The sequence below is a fragment of the Crinia signifera genome, chromosome 1 (assembly GCF_055691185.1).
Source record: "Crinia signifera chromosome 1, ASM5569118v1, whole genome shotgun sequence".
Taxonomy (NCBI): domain Eukaryota; kingdom Metazoa; phylum Chordata; class Amphibia; order Anura; family Myobatrachidae; genus Crinia; species Crinia signifera.
This window is the reverse complement of record NC_139217.1, coordinates 472,662,444-472,679,733: the sequence shown is the minus strand read 5'-3', so window position 1 is coordinate 472,679,733 and position 17,290 is coordinate 472,662,444.

Genomic DNA, 17,290 nt, shown 5'->3' with positions numbered 1-17,290 from the left:
AGGGTCAGTACAGGGGGCTGTGAGAGAGTCAGTACAGAGGGCTGTGGGAGGGTCAGTACAGGGGGCTGTGAGAGGGTCAGTACAGAGGGCTGTGGGAGGGTCAGTACAGAGGGCTGTGAGAGGGTCAGTACAGGGGGCTGTGATAGGGTCAGTACAGAGGGCTGTGGGAGGGTCAGTACAGAGGGCTGTGGGAGGGTCAGTACAGAGGGCTGTGGGAGGGTCAGTACTGAGGGCTGTGAGAGGGTTGTATTTCTGGCTAGTTACTCTGTAAGACAGGGAATTTCCATAACAAACCTTTTTCCTCAGTACTGAGCCGTCTTTAATCCCACGTGTCCCAAGAGATCAGGAAGTGCAGCTGTCATTAGCAGCGACGATGGTGCCAAACCCAACGCTCCGCACAGCCATGTTTTGTGCTTTGTGATGTCAGAGTATTATTACTATTGGGAGTTACAGGGAAGGAACTCCGCCAAACCAGTGATTGGAAACGTAACATGTCGCAATCTCATTGCAAAACACATCTACAGTATGAATAGATCCATACTGGGCTATCAGGGAGACAGCGAAGGTGGTACCTAGAGCGCAGTGGGCGTGTACTGCTACATCTGAGAGGCGTGTCATAGAGGTATGGATCATTGGGTCGACCACAGAAGATCGTCAGGAGACACTGTCAGCGTGTACAGCGCTCGCCGCGCTTCGGGTACACTATTCTCCCGCCACACTGTAGTGATGGTAGCGCAGTAATTACTGCCTGTTGGCACGTGTCGGCTCACACAAAAGGTGAAAAACTCATGGGGACCTTTTCACTGTCGACCTAGCTATTGTCGACCTAATGTTTGTGTCGACCTTCCAACCATGTTGATTAAGCCATGGAGACCGATTTCATGTGTCAACCTCAGTCATATTGACCTTCTAATATATATTGATCTAACGACCGTATACCTGTGAAACACATGATCAGTGGTGGTTTATACCTATGGGCCGCAGCCCCCCCCCCTTCCAGGTAAAATCCGCCACTGTAGATTCACTGGCTTCAATGTGACTGGCAGTGACTTCCTATTGGAAGTCCGGCCCGCCAGTCACCAAGGCAGTCCCAATGGGATGTGTTCCCTCCATCCAGGACTCCTTTCTATAGGCTGCCGAGCGTAAGCCCCTGAACCTGGGGATTGCACATGCACAGTACCTACGTCGGTATTGCGCACACGCCGTTCCCAGTATTATATAGGCGCAGGGACCGTGATTCCCCTTTTATGGGCTGTTCCAGAAGCAGCCCATAGAAGCTGTCCTCATGCGCAGTACAGAGGTTTGTACTGCCCACGCGCCAGTCCCGGTGCCTGTCATCATAGTACCGGCACCTGGAATGCAGCATGGCGGGGACCAGGAGGAGCGGCCAGCGGCAGCCCCCCTCCTGCCAAAAGGTACGAGCCCCCACTGCCCATGATCCAACTGTGAATGAGCCCCAAAGCAGTCAGTAAGATCTGCACGACTTGTTGACGAAAAGACACTGTCAGGGATTGTTCATATATTGTGTGTTGCTACGAAAAACCTTATTAAATGTCACTGATCATCCCATATGAATGTATTATCGCTGAGATCTTTTTTCCCCCAAAAAATGTTACAGCTGCATAATGTGGGTTAGGTAAAATCGGGGAGATTGCATAAATTATGCAGGGAGTCTGGGAGATCGCTACTATTTCAGGGAGTCTCCTGCAGAATGCAGGAGGGTAGGAAACTACCTGTATGTAGATTACAACTGTACCTAAGAAGCAGATCGTTCATTTGTAAGTGACTTCCACGTCTTAATGAAAACTCGAAATGTTTACATGATCGCCCTGTGCAGTGACAGGGCCATAGAGAGTTCGCCTGGGCCCCAGTAAAGTCCAGGGCTCGGTCTCGGGCTCCCCCTGACCCCTCCATCTATACTGGGGACCGGGTAATTAAACCCCCCCCCCCCCACCCACCCTCCTTGTTGCAGTGTGTACGCTATACATTGGTCATTTTATGGATCTCTCCGGCCGATCAGGATGGGTCTAGTCATTACCATCATTGGGCAATATAATAACTACTTATAGTGCTGAGGGGGTGGGGATCTGGCTGCAGGGTCTCATATTTACAGCTTATCCCTTACTGTGAGGGGTCGTCGCTATGCCATTGCTAGCATTAGGGTCTCTCACTGATGGCCTCCCCAGTATTTGGGGTTACAGAGACTCCCATTAACCTCATTGATGTGCTATATAGTGCAGTAATTCCAGCTATAAATCTGAATGGAATGAGGGGTTATAGCTACGGCGGTCCCTGTCCCGGGCAATGACTTCTGTTACAGGATACTTTGATGAATTTATCCGCTTACAATAATTAGCCCCCATGAAATCTGCAGACAGAACGCTTGTAAAGGACCTGGCACAGGGGTCGGGCTCCCAGCGGGACGCGGCGTAATCGCCCAGTAATCGCTTCCATGTGACGGTGGCCGAGCTGCAGAGGACGGACAGCCAGGAATCACAATAACAAGGGGGATAAGGTTTCAGCCTGATGCCCAGCAGATCTGTCTACACTACTGATCTCTAGCAGGGGGGGGGGTTTATTAGCCAATAAGCTGAAGTGTTTGGCATATTTTAGGGGAGAGTTGTTTAAACCACAACTTTTATGTGTCCGGATAATCTCTGGACACTTTTCCGGCTATTCGGGGAAGATCTGGGAGAGCGCGAGGTCACGGAGTAGCCATCTTTGCTGCGCCCATCGCCATGTGTGACTTCCATGGCACAATCCTATCACATCATAGAAAACCACTGTTGTCACAGCGTCAAGATTCCACGCGGCGGGTGTGATCAAGTGCGCAGAGGCGTAACTACTTTTTTTGCGCCCCCCCCCGCCGGACATTTCGGGCCCCCCCCCCCAAATATTAACCCCCTCCTTACCCGTCCCCATTGCCGCCGGCGCTTCTGCCTCTAACCCGACACGCAGATCTGTGTCGGGTGACGGGCGGTCCCCGGCTCCGGCTGCAGTGCTAATATAATAACAGACACTCGGAAAATGGCTGCCCCCATACAGCATTATGGGGGCAGCCATTTTCCGAGTGTCTCTTATTATATTAGCACTGCAGCCGGAGCCGGGGACCGCCCGTCACCCGACACAGATCTGCGTGTCGGGTTAGAGGCAGCGGCGCCGGCGGCAATGGGGTAAGGAGGGGGAGGGCAGGAGTCGGGAGCCGGGACCAGGTGGTAACTATAGTCCCTCAGACCCCCCAGGCGCCCACACCTGCCTAGCGCCTCCCCGCCACCGCGGGGGCTGCGGGACTATAGTTACGCCACTGCAAGTGCGAGTGTCCGATACACAGCAATGATGAGCATCGCTACACCATTATATCGCTGGGTTATACACTTTCCTATTGGGGAAGGGGAGATGAGGACAACAGATTTCTCTGGCACAATACGATGCCAAGATGCCGTCATGGCTCAGATCACCCGATGCACAGGTTATGGAACATATGTATCAATGATTCGCTACAATGAGAAATGATCATCTGCCAGGATGTGTCCAGAACAGCATGTAGGTACAGGGACTCTGAGATCATCTCACTCCTAGGTGGTCCTGTGCGAATAAAATACGATGCCTTTTGTAGCGAGGTTGGTGGTTTGTAGGAGGAAGATAGAAGAACCGCTTCTGTTGTAGCCATGTCAAGACACACAAGGTGATGCTGAAGCGGACAGCAGAGGACTTCAATGTTACCTCATTTAATTGATTTTGGAATGTAGGAAGAAAAGAGAGCGTCATTTTCACCTGGGCCTAGTAGGTCTTATGTCTTTTCCCTTAAATGTTAGACATACCTCAGGAGGAGTCCTTCCCCTCTTATTATAGAAGGCTTTGTAAGCAGGGATGTGGCGCGGGTGGCTGGTTCTCCAGCATGTACAGAGGTTTGTGTGGACTGGTCCCGCTGCAGCTGCATGGAGCACCGGAGATCTGCTGCCAGATGGGACGTGGTGTCAGGGGGTGGCTTCCCAGGTGCGCGTGACCTGCAGTGGGGCTGAGGATGCAGAGTGGTCTTGTAGCAGCCCCCCCTCCCCCCCCCCAGAAAGGTGGGCAACCCTCACGGTTTCTGGGGGACCCCTGCTCCCCCCCGATCACGGCTTCCTCCCCCTCACCTTGCCGTTTAAATAACCACCAGATCTGCCGATCTCCACGGAGGGGGCAGGGCTAAAGTGGCATAATCGCTTCATTTTAGCCCCGCCCACCTCTGAGGAAATCGGCAAATCGGGTCAGTTTCCATCATGGGGTCTGCACACTTAAGCCCCGCCCCCGATCTCCTGCTGAGAGTCTCCTCTCTGGGCTTTTCCCGGAGAGGAGATTACAAAAGTCGGCAACCCTGGTGTAGAAATAATATACATGATATTGGGGATACATGCTCGTTGCCATAGATTTCTTGCTTGTTGCCAGGGGTTTCTTTATTGTTGCCATGGGTTTCTTGCTTGTTGCCAGGGGTAGAGAGTAGGAGGCGGGTGTGCAGCGTCCTCCATTCGGGCCCCTTCCTGTCTCCCGTCCTGCGGCCCTCCAGTGCACAGTGCATTTAGAGTGTAAACAGTGGAAGGCTCAGACTCTACTGCGCATGCACAGAACTCCAAAATAAATGGCTGCCACAGCCATTTTATTCAGCCAGTCTGGCAGCGGGACTCCAGAGGGGTATATATTAAAAATGGTGGTGTAGAACAGGCCAGCATTACAGGCTGCGTACGACAGGCCAGCATTACAGGCGGTGTAGTACAGGCAGCACCGGGGCGGAAGGAGCGATGCCGCAACCGAGTGGCGCCGCCCCCTGCAGCCAGGGTCCATGTACTCGTTCGGTCACTGGCCCTGCTGCTGGTTTGTGCCTGTTTTCTTGCCTGGGGTGGCCCGGCACCACCCCATGGAGCTGGAGGCAGGCCCTCTGACGATGGCTGGTGTGGGGGCAGCGGTGGATCCCCACCGCTGCTCCCTGTGAACAATGGCCATTTGAATGTGGCCCCAAAGGAGAGCCAATCATGGCTCCCACTCTAGCACCCAATGGGAAGCGGCGGCGACGAGCCAATCCTGGCTCGCCACGTCACAAGCCCAGCCCCCTGGTGCTGGTTTGAACTAACCAGCGCCGGGAGCGAGAGGAGAGTTCGGCGGCAGAAACACAGGAGGGAGGAGAGCTCAGCAGAGGAGAGGAGCAGCCGCCGGAAGCCCCGGAAGGTGGCAGCTGTGTGCACAGGACTGCTACACGCTGCCGCCCGCCGGGTGAAGTACACAGTGCCGGGGACTGTCGGCGAAGACTTCGGAAGCCCGGGCGCAGCGGGGTGCGACGCAAAAGAGCTTGCCCTGGCCCCCGGTGAAGACTCCAGGAAGCCCAGAGGTGGTGGGAAGCATCCCACCTCCAGTGAAGACGGACCACCCATGTGGCTGGACCAGGCTTGGACCAGCAGAAGCCCCTAGGATGGGTAAGTCCGCTCTCGGCCTCCCCCCTAGACCACTAGGAGTTCGGGCAGTCGGCCCGTGAGCCCAATTCACGCACTAGGCCTGTGTGCAGTAGTCGGGCAGTAGGCCCGTGGGGCATTAAGGGATTTTATAGTTGGGCACTAGGCCCGTGTGTGTTTTGGGCATTAGGCCCTTAGGGTTTCTGCGCTGGGCATTAGGCCCATTTGTGTTCTGGGCTTTAGGCCCATATAGTTGGGGCTTAGGCCCAGTGCTGTGTTGGGCATTAGGCCCTTAGGGGTGAGGTGCTGGGCATCAGGCCCTTGTGCAGGACAGAGGCCTCTCATTAAGGACAATGGGTGTGTGGCAGCAGGCTGTGGACAGTGGCTATTGTGGTGTAGCTGGGAGCAGCCACAGGGACGTAAGCCCTCACTAATGTGCTGGTATAGTGTTGTTTTGCTTTACATTGTACTGTTTTATTTGGCACTACAGTATATTGTATGCTGTACGTTGGTTCATGCAATTGAGTCACTGTGCAGATTGTGTTCTCCGCAGTTGGTGCAACACCAGGTTGCGGGTTGCGTGGGCGTAGGACGCCAGGTTGCGCGGACGTTAGGTGCCAGGTTGTGTGACGCTAGGCTGTGGCATCTAACGATCCAGCGCTAGGTCGCAGGTTGCGCGGGCATTAGGCGCCAGGTTGCGCGGCGCTAGGCCGTGGCATCGGAAGATCCGGTGCTAGGTTGCAGGTACATAAGACGGCTTCAGGCCGCAGGTTGCGCGGGCGTTAAGCTGCAGGCGCGTTGGCATATTGCCCTGCCCTAGGGAGCAGGAGGTTACGTGTGTTCCCTTCCAGGTGCCGGTATCAGCATCGGAAGCGAGTCAGAAGTCCGGTAGACGACTGGTGAGTATAATTGTGTTGCATCTGTTGTTGTGTTGTTTGTGCTCCTTCCCCTCCCCGGAGTGTTACCCCACCCGAGTTACACCCGCCGTGTTCCACAAGTGGGTGTAACCAGTCTGAGGCCATTAGTGCCTGTGATGAGCATCCCCTCCCCCCCTAGGGGGATTCCCCTCCCCTGTTTCCCTTACAGGTGCCGTCGCTTCGGAAACCAGTGGAGCAAGAGGAAAGTACCGGGACTATCATCGGCCCGAAGGTGAGAGACGGAGCGCAGCGAGGTGAATACGCGCAGCGAGCATCAGCGTAGGCCACGCCCTCGCTCCTCTTACACAGGACAGGCCAGCATTACAGGCTGTGTAGGACAGGCCAGCATTACAGGCTGTGTAGGACAGGCCAGCATTACAGGCTGTGTAGGACAGGTGGCTGGGTCTGAAATTCGTGACATTTCCTGGAACAAATCTACAAAACTTGAGACTGTTCTTAGAAGTTCTGGAGAATTCCATGGCAGAACTGGTCATTGTTGGTGCCGCTTTCACTTCTGCATTAACTGTACATAGAAAATTAGTCATTGGATAATTGCCATGTTTATCAGAGTTGGATTATTCATAGATAACTTATAACCGTTCTCTGTTCTCCAATTTCAGGACATCTGGAGACCACAGAAGGTGGGCGCGTGGCGGCTGCTTCTTTGTGGAGTGAGGGGTCAGCCCATTCTCTGGGCCACTGTATAGATGACCCACCCTGTCTGCGGTCAAAGTCCCCATTGTCAGGAGGGAGTTTCCTGCGGCTGCTCTATCTGGCTTCAAAGCAATAGAAAGGGAAGCAGAGACGTCTGTATTGTGGTTCTGGAAGCATTGTACTCATGTACAGCTGCATAGAAGCAGCCCACGGGTTTCATCGTGTTTACCAACTAGAAACCAGACGCTGTCGTATTAGTGGAATACCAGGAGTAAATACAGATGTAGCCTAGGACCACCCAATAGACCTGTGCCTAAATCCGTAGATATGAGAGACAGTCGCTAAAGACCTAGTGCCCTTATGATGTTACCCCCAGCTTACTTCACCGTGGCCTTCACTCTTACATACAATCTGACCTACACTGATCTACACTGATCTACACTCTGACCTACACTGTCCTACACTGATCTACACTCTGACCTACACTGTCCTACACTGATCTACACTCTGACCTACACTGATCTACACTCTGACCTACACTGATCTACACTCTGACCTACACTCATCTACACTCTGACCTACACTGATCTACACTCTGACCTACACTCTGACCTACACTGATCTACACTCTTACCTACACTCGAACCTACACTGATCTACACTCTAATCTACACTGACCTACATTGATATGCACTCTGACCCACACTGTCCTACACTATGACCTACACTGACCTACTGTACACTGTCCTACACTGATCTACACTCTTACCTACACTGATCTACACTCTTACCTACACTCTGACCTACACTGATCTATATTCCAACTTACTCTACACTGACTTACTGTACACTGACTTGATCCTTCAAGGATCTATACTCTTACCTACACTGATCTACACTCTTACCTACACTCTAACCTACCTTGATCTACACTCTTACCTACACTGACATACACTGATCTACACTATGACCTACACTCTGGCCTACACTGATTAATATTTTAACTTACTGTACACTGACCTACATTCTGACCTTCATGGATTTACACTCTTACCTACACTCTAACCTACACTGATCTACACTCTAATCTACACTGATCTACATTCTGACCTACACTGATCTACACTCTGACCTACACTGACCTACACTGATCCACACTCTAACCTACATTGATCTATATTCTAACTTACTGTACACTGACCTACATTCTGATCTTCACGGATCTACACTCTTACCTACACTGATCTTCACTCTTACCTACACTCTAACCCAGTGGTGCAAGTAGAAAAAATGTCATAGTGGTACTGTCCTGCGCACCGAAGGTGCGCGGGCCCCAAACAATGGGCGTGGTCAGGGGCATGGTCATGACACTAGGGGGAGTGACTACATGACAAAGCATTAGAACATGAACAGATAAACTACAGAGATATTACGTGCCTAAGGCGTGCGGACAAAATTTACACAGTAATGCCTGTTAGGCGTCACACACCCAATACATATGACCCATACCATAATGCCCGTTACACATTATGCCCCACACCATAATGCTCATTGCACCGCACAACTGATGCCCATTACTAATATGCCCCCACAATCCAGATATGCCCCCACAGTGCTAGGTATGCCCCCAGGGCCAGATATGCCCCTACAGTGCCACACATATGCCCCCACAGTGCTACGTATGCCCCCAGTGCCAGATAAACCCCTACAGTGGCACACAGATGCCCCACAGTGCCACAGGTATGCCCCCACAGTACCAGATATGCCCCCGCAGTGCCACACATATGCCCCACAGTGCCACAGGTATGCCCCCACAGTACCAGATATGCCCCCGCAGTGCCACACATATGCCCCCACAGTACCAGATATGCCCCCGCAGTGCCACACATATATGCCCCCACAGTGCTAAGTAAGCCCCCAGTGCCAGAAATGCCCCCCAGGGCCAGATATGCCCCTACAGTGCCACACATATGCCTCCACAGTGCTAAGTATGCCCCCAGTGCCAGATATACCCCCACAGTGGCACACATATGCCCCACAGTGCCACAGGTATGCCCCCACAGTGCCAGATATGCCCCCACAGTGCCAGATATACCCCCACAGTGCCAGATATACCCCCAGTGCCAGATATGCCCCCACAGTGCCAGATATGCCCCCACAGTGCCACACATATGCCCTCACAGTGCCACACATATCCCCCCACAGTGCCAGATATGCCCCCACAGTGCCATATATGCCCCCACAGTGCCAGACATATGCCCCACAGTGCCACAGGTATGCCTCCACAGTGCCACACATATGTCCCAACAGTGCAACAGGTATGCCCCCCACAGTGCCACACATATGCCCACAGTGCCACAGGTATGCCCCCACAGTGCCAGATATGCCCCCACAGTGCTAGGTATGCCCCCACAGTGCTAGGTATGCCCCCACAGTGCTAAGTATGCCCCCACAGTGGCAGATATGCCCTACAGTGCCAGATAGCGTAGTCACATTAATTTACATCCATCCAGGCTGATGACTGAGCAGCAACAGCAGCACCCAGCCGACTGGTTAAAGCAAATGACAGGCAGCTATTGTTGAGAGGAGACAGAGGAGCGTAAGAGAGAACTTACCCACTGCCTGCACGCACTGGGCGCCCTGTCACGTATCCCGCCGTCCTCCCGGAGACAGTGGCAGCTGCTGCCAGAGCCAGAGGATTCCGCAGCTTACTCCCATCCACGGTCCTGCGTGGCCGGGCTGCGCGGTGCCGGCGCCGCATCCAAGTTCCCCTCTCTTCTGCCGCAGACAGTCCTCTGCGCTGCAGCAGGCACATCACCCGCGATCCTGCGCATGCGCAGTAATCGCGTTTCCGTTCACTGTTTTATGGCGGTACGGGGTACCGGCAAAATATATCTTAGCGGTACGCCGTACCACCCCGTACCGCCACACTTACAGGCCTGCTCTAACCTACACTTACTGTATGTATACTATAACCTACACTGACCTACACTGATCTACACTCTGACCTACACTCTAACCTACATGGATCTACACTCTGACCTACACTGACCTACATTTTGACCTACACTGATCTATATTCTAACTTAATGTAAACTGACCTACAGTACACTGACCTTCACGGATATACACTCTTACATACACTGGTCTACACTCTAACCTACACTGATCTACACTCTTTCCTACACTGATCTACACTGTTACCCACACTCTTCCTACACTGATCTACATTCTTACCTACACTCTAACCTACACTGATCTACACTCTTACCTACACTCTTCCCAACACTGATCTACACTCTAACCTACACTGATCTACACTCTAACCTACACTGATCTACACTCTAACTCACACTGATCTACACTCTAACTCACACTGATCTACACTCTAACTCACACTGATCTACACTCTAACTCACACTGATCTACACTCTTACCTACACTGATCTACACGCTTACCTACACTGATCTACACTCTAACTTACACTGGCCTACTCTCTAATCTACATTGATCTACACTCTTACATACTGTACACTCTGACCTACACTCTAACGTACTGTACCCTCACCTACACTTTGACCTTCACTGATCTACACTCTAACCTACATGGATCTACCCTCTTACATACTGTCACGGCTAAAGGGCTGGATGGAGTCGTGCGGTGCACAGGAACCGGAGACGGACCAGGAGGAGTAGGATTGAAACGTGCAGGTTTAATAACTGATTTCATAAATGATAAACTTCACTCAAATACTTCTTTAAGTGACAGTTGGAATAAATTAAATAGAGTCCAGCACAATACTAATAACGGGCAGGGAAATCTGGAAACGTATACTTGGTGAGCCAGAGTACATAGATGAGGATCCGGAAGGAGGTTGATTTGATGACAGAAGAAATGGATCCGGATGACTGAAAGATGATGGAATGAATGAGTTGTATGAAGGAGGACAGCGGAAAGCTGTGCAGGGTAATTCTGGGACACAAGCAGGAACAAGCACTAGGTAGGACTTGCAGCATTGGTGTCAGGAGAAAACTTCCTTGTAGCAAGATGCAGGGAGCAAGGCACCAGAGTCAGGAGAGAAAGAGCCAGGATCCGGGAATCAGCTAGGAGTTGTGAATGACTCCAAAGACTCATTGCACTGACACTGAACAGCCTAGGCAGATCCCCTATATCCCCAGGGGATGGCTGCCATTGGCTGTCAGCACAGGATGAGGAGGGAACCTCCACTCTGGGCCAATCTGTCTCCTGCCCTCAACCAAGATGGCGACGCCGGCCTCCCGGCACCACTACTGCTGCCATCCCTACCCAGAGCTGCCGCTACCCGCACACCGCAGACCGGAGCCTGCACACGCTAGCCGGCGGCGGGCGCGGACGGGTGAGTACTGTACCCGCCGCGCTCCGTCGCGGCTACGTGTGACAGTACCCCCCCTTTTCAGGGTGACCCCAGGGCGCCTATGGGCCTTGTGCGGATTTCTCTGGAGAAATTGCTTTACCAGTTTTGGAGCGTGCAAATCAATGGAATCCACCCAAGAGTTCTCTTCGGGACCAAACCCAACCCATTCCACCAGATACTGGGTACGAGAATTGCGGCAACGAGAGTCTATAATGCGTCTTACCTCGAATTCAGACCCACTTTCGGAGTTAATCTTGGGCGGTTTGGGAATCTTCTTTTGATAAGAGTTCAACCTTAAAGGCTTGAGGAGGGACACATGGAAGGAATTCGAAATCCTTAGGGAAGGAGGAAGTTGAAGTCTATAAGCGACAGGATTAATGACTTGGATGATAGGGTATGGCCCAATGAACCGGGGAGCCAGCTTCATAGAGGGCAGACGGAGGCGTATATGGCGGGTAGACAGCCATACCCGGTCTCCGACTTTCAATCTGGGCGCTGCCCTTCTTTTCCTGTCTGCCATCCTCTTGTATCGGGCGGAAGATTTAAGAAGAGCGGTGTGGACATCTGACCAGATTTTAGCAAAGCGTTGTAATGAAGTGGTTGCTGCAGGAACTTCGGAAGAGGATAATTCTGAGAAATCCGGAGATCGTGGATGTTTGCCGAATACTGTAAAGAAGGGGGTGGTTCCGGAGGAAGAGTGATAGGAGTTGTTATGCATATATTCTGCCCACGGGAGAAGATCCACCCAGTCATCTTGGGACGACGAGACAAACAGTCGGATAAAGGCCTCCAAGTCTTGATTCACCCGTTCTGTCTGGCCATTGGTCTGGGGATGAAAGGCAGTGGAAAACTTGAGTTTGACCTGTACCGCGGCACAGAGAGCTCTCCAGAACTTTGCAACGAACTGTACTCCGCGGTCGGATACAATCTCTTTGGGCAGTCCGTGAAGTTTAAAAATGGTTGAGATAAATAGCTGAGCCAGTACTGGAGCAGAGGGGAGACCTTTTAGTGGGAAAAAATGGACCATTTTCGAGAATCGGTCGACCACTACCCAGATTGCGGTATGACCTTTTGAGGGAGGTAGTTCGCAAATGAAGTCCATTGACAGATGGGTCCATGGTTCTGTGGGAATGGTTAGAGGGCGGAGAGGACCAGCGGGAGTTGTTCTGGGCACCTTATGCTGAGCACATCTTACACAAGAAGCGTTGAAGTTGGTTACGTCGTGGCGGATGGTTGGCCACCAATAAGAACGTGACAGGAACATCAAGGTCTTTTGTGCTCCTGCGTGCCCTGCGAAGCGGGAAGAATGTGCCCATGACAATATTTTCTTGCGGAGTTCGGGGGGAACGAACGTTTTACCTGGAGGAGGAGATGGCTGTACGGTTACTTGGGCGAAGACCAGCGGATCGAGGATTGGACGAGGAGGTGTCTCTAGGTCAGAGGTCATCTCAAAGGAGCGGGATAGAGCGTCTGCCTTAGTATTCGTGGTTCCAGGTCGGAATTTAATTTGGAAGTCAAAGCGTTCAAAAAACATGGCCCAACGGGCTTGGCGGGCAGTAAGGCACTGAGCCTGTTTAAGAAAGGACAGATTTTTGTGGTCTGAATACACGGTGATCTTATGCCGTGCCCCCTCCAGAAGGTATCGCCACTCCTCTAACGCAGTTTTGACTGCAAGCAACTCCTGTTCCCCGATGGGGTAATTCTTCTCTGCCGGGAGGAATTTTTTGGAGAGGAAGGCACAAGGGTGTAATTCTTGATCCTCACCTTTTTGTGACAAGATGGCCCCGATCCCTTCCGAGGATGCGTCCACCTCGAGAATGAAGGGCCTGTCGAGGTCTGGTTGGAGGAGGATTGGTGCCGTTATGAATGCTCTCTTTAACTGCTGGAAGGCAGAGGATGCTTCTGGCGACCATCGGCTTGGATCAGCTCCCTTGCAAGTGAGAGCAGTGAGGGGAGCAGCGATAGTAGAGAAGTTCCGGATAAATCGCCGGTAATAGTTTGAGAACCCTAGGAATCTCTGAATTCCTTTGAGTGTTGTGGGGGCTGCCCAGTCTTGGATGGCTCTCACCTTCTCTGGGTCCATTTCTATCCCAGTGGCGGAGAGAATGTGACCCAAGAATGGAATGGACGTGACCTCAAAAACGCACTTCTCCAACTTGCAGAACAGTTGATTTTGGCGAAGACGTCGTAGGACTTCGGACACTGTCTGTCTGTGAAGTTGAAGATTTGGAGAGAAGATGAGTATATCGTCTAGATAGACTACGATGGAGTGGTACAGCAAGTCCCGAAAGATATCATTTACAAACTGTTGGAAGACGGCGGGGGCGTTACAAAGGCCGAAGGGCATCACCAGGTATTCATAGTGGCCGTCGCGCGTGTTAAAAGCCGTCTTCCACTCGTCACCTGGACGGATCCGGATCAAATTGTAGGCCCCTCGCAGGTCCAATTTAGTAAAGATTGCTGCCCCTCTGATCTTGTCGAATAGTTCTGCGATAAGGGGTAAGGGATAGCGGTTTTTAATGGTGATGTCGTTCAGGCCCCTATAGTCGATACATGGCCGAAGACCGCCATCCTTCTTTTTCACAAAGAAAAACCCGGCCCCGGCCGGAGAAGTAGATGGTCGAATGAAACCTTTGTTTAAGTTCTCTTGAATGTACGAGGACATGGCCTCAGTCTCAGGTAGCGACAGGCAGGGCCGGCGCCACCACTAGGCAGCTCTAGGCATTTGCCTAGGGCGCCGGCACCTGGAGGGCGGCAGTTCGCCCCTCACCCCCTGCACTGTGGTACCTGCGTAAAAAAAACTTCTGTCCCCGGCGTCCCTGCTGAGTGCTGGTGTAGGGGTGTCCGTGCCGCCGGGGGAGCCTGCGGCGCTGTTATCGTGTATACGCTTGTCGCGCCCGGCGGGGTCCCTACAGAGCATAGAAAATAACGCCGCGCGCATAGCGCTAGTTATTTTCTATGCACTGTAGGGACCCCGCCGGGGCGCGACAAGCGTATACACGATAACAGCGCCGCAGGCTCCCCCGGCGGCACGGACACCCCTACACCAGCACTCAGCAGGGACGCCGGGGACAGAAGTTTTTTTTACGCAGGTACCAACCAAGACACACCCCCCCCCCCCCCGCCCGGCACCGGGCGCCCCCACCCCGACTCGCCTGGGGCGCTCCGGTGCCTTGCACCGGCCCTGGCGACAGGGGATAGATGCGGCCACGAGGAGGGAATTTCCCGGCCACCAGCTCTATCGGGCAGTCCCAAGGACGGTGAGGAGGCAGGGTGTCGGCACCACCTTTACTGAATACATCTGTAAATGAACGATATGGTGCGGGTATCGACAAGGGTGGAGCTGAAGAGGATGAAGGATAGTTACCCTCACGTTGTGGATGGGTCTGGTAGACCGGAAGGATCTGAGGAATGCAAGTAGACTGGCAATCTGTTCCCCAGGCCTTGACCTCCATATTGGTCCAATCGATGTGTGGGTTATGTTTGGAGAGCCAGGGAAGGCCCAGGACCATTTGGTGTGAGGACTGTGGAAGAATGAAGAATTCGAGGGTCTCTTGATGTAGAGCTCCTATGAGCAGTGTCACCGGGGTGGTCTGATGGGTGATTTGTCCACTACGAATTCGACTCCCATCCACTGCAGTGAGGACCAGCGAGTGATCCAGGGGTTGCACAGGCAGGGCATGTTGGGTGACAAAAGAAGAAGAAAGGAAGTTTCCCGCTGCTCCAGAGTCCAATAGGGCCTGAACTCTTTTTCTCCCTTGGGGACACACAAGGGTAACCGGAATGGTGGAATCAGAAGAAGAGGGAGATGGAAGCAAGACTCCTAATCGGACCTCCCTCGGGGAGATTAGGAGCGGTCGTTTCCCGGCCGCAGCGGGCAGGAAGCCAATAAGTGAGCTGAGGAGCCACAGTACATGCATAGATTCTCTCGCCGTCTTCGGGACTTCTCTTCGAGAGAGAGACGGGAGCGGTTGATTTGCATGGGCTCATCTGTTGACACCGCAGGAGGCGGGGTTGGTTTGGAGGCTGGTGCGACATTGGAAGGAAATCGAGGGCGAAGGCGATCAGAGCGATTCCTCTCAAGTTGGCGTTCTTGGAGTCGCAGATCGACTTTGTTACATAATGAAATGAGTTCAGCCAGGGTGGAAGGAGAATCGCGAGTTGCTAACTCGTCCTTGATGCGCCCGGCTAGGCCGTTCCAGAAGGCAGAAACGAGAGCCTCTTCGTTCCATCTGAGTTCGGAAGCCAGGGTTTGAAATTGTACGACATATTGTCCCACTGGGCGACTGCCCTGACGAATCCTTAGGATCTCTGTGGCTGCGGAGGACACTCTGCCAGGCTCGTCGAAGATGCGACGGAAGGAGGCCACAAACTCTTCATAGTTATTGAGGATGGGATCCGCACGCTCCCAAAGGGGGGACACCCACTCCAGGGCTGGACCCGCCAGTAGGGACACGATGTAAGCCACCCGAGTCTTGGGAGAGGGGAAATTGGAAGGCTGGAGGGTAAAATGGACGTCACATTGATTCAGGAATCCTCGACACCCCCTCGGGGACCCGTCATATTTACTGGGGGTTGACAGGTGTAGATGGTGAGGAGCAGCTGGCCCAGGGGAGCAGCAGAGGCCGAAGCTCCGGAGGTTGGTGCTGCTGAAACTGAGGGAGCCACCTGAGGTGATGACAAGGTCTGGAGAAATTGAGCCACTTGACGCTGGGTAGTCTCTACTTGTTCCAATCGAGCCATGATGCCTTGAAGAACATCCGTCATGGAGGCCTGTGCTTCACCCGATTCCATCTGGTCAGTGCAAACTGTCACGGCTAAAGGGCTGGATGGAGTCGTGCGGTGCACAGGAACCGGAGACGGACCAGGAGGAGTAGGATTGAAACGTGCAGGTTTAATAACTGATTTCATAAATGATAAACTTCACTCAAATACTTCTTTAAGTGACAGTTGGAATAAATTAAATAGAGTCCAGCACAATACTAATAACGGGCAGGGAAATCTGGAAACGTATACTTGGTGAGCCAGAGTACATAGATGAGGATCCGGAAGGAGGTTGATTTGATGACAGAAGAAATGGATCCGGATGACTGAAAGATGATGGAATGAATGAGTTGTATGAAGGAGGACAGCGGAAAGCTGTGCAGGGTAATTCTGGGACACAAGCAGGAACAAGCACTAGGTAGGACTTGCAGCATTGGTGTCAGGAGAAAACTTCCTTGTAGCAAGATGCAGGGAGCAAGGCACCAGAGTCAGGAGAGAAAGAGCCAGGATCCGGGAATCAGCTAGGAGTTGTGAATGACTCCAAAGACTCATTGCACTGACACTGAACAGCCTAGGCAGATCCCCTATATCCCCAGGGGATGGCTGCCATTGGCTGTCAGCACAGGATGAGGAGGGAACCTCCACTCTGGGCCAATCTGTCTCCTGCCCTCAACCAAGATGGCGACGCCGGCCTCCCGGCACCACTACTGCTGCCATCCCTACCCAGAGCTGCCGCTACCCGCACACCGCAGACCGGAGCCTGCACACGCTAGCCGGCGGCGGGCGCGGACGGGTGAGTACTGTACCCGCCGCGCTCCGTCGCGGCTACGTGTGACACATACACTCTGACCTACAAGGACCTACACTCTAACTACTGTGTTAAGCGCAGCCGCCGCCACCCGTCCACCTTTCCTGGCACTGCTCCATCTTCTACAGTTGCCGGGAGGACAGGGGCTGACGGCGGACTGTGAGCGCTGGTCCGGAAGGTGGGGAGACGTCGGGGACATTGCCGGGCAATGCCCTGTGATTGATTGTGGCTTGGTGTCGGGGCATTACTTGGCAATATCCTGAACTTCCACCCCGGCGGCTTCTGGGGCAGCAGCTGACGTCACCAGCCAGGCGGCAGTTTTGAATATA